Raw genomic sequence first — 529 nt, forward strand, 5'->3', positions numbered from 1 at the left:
TGCCTGTAGTTGAGTGAGTTCAGTTTACTATTCATTGCAGTAAGGGAGAACACACATCATGGGGGAACCATGTGATGCCTTCCCAAGTATCAGAAAGAACCTGTTACAGAGGCTGGGGTTTGGATGAGTTATTTGGGGAAGCTTTTCCTTCAAGGAAACAGGGGTTTGCCCTAGATTAGATGTCTTTAGGTAGCTGAGGCAATTCTCTGCTTGGTATTTGAGTAAATCTTCCCTGTAGGGAGAGGAGACTAGACCCAGAATAAAGATGTAATTGGTGAAGAAGTTGTAGACATTCATTTTAGCCAAGAGAGGGGGATGTTTAGTCATGTATGACCTTCTTTTAGGTCCTGTCTTGGCTATTTTCAATATGGTCTCAGAGTGACCATGCCTGATGTTCATGTTCTATGACACTGTTCTATGACAAGTCCAATAGGAAAGAAGATGGCCAAAGCTGATGTGTGAGGTATGCTTCAATTCCAGATTAAAGATCAGGAGATTGGTCCTAGTCCTGGCTCTTCTACTAACTGGC

This window comes from Bison bison, unplaced genomic scaffold, assembly GCF_000754665.1.
Source record: "Bison bison bison isolate TAMUID 2011002044 unplaced genomic scaffold, Bison_UMD1.0 scf7180017863617, whole genome shotgun sequence".
In the NCBI taxonomy this organism is placed as follows: Eukaryota; Metazoa; Chordata; class Mammalia; order Artiodactyla; family Bovidae; genus Bison; species Bison bison.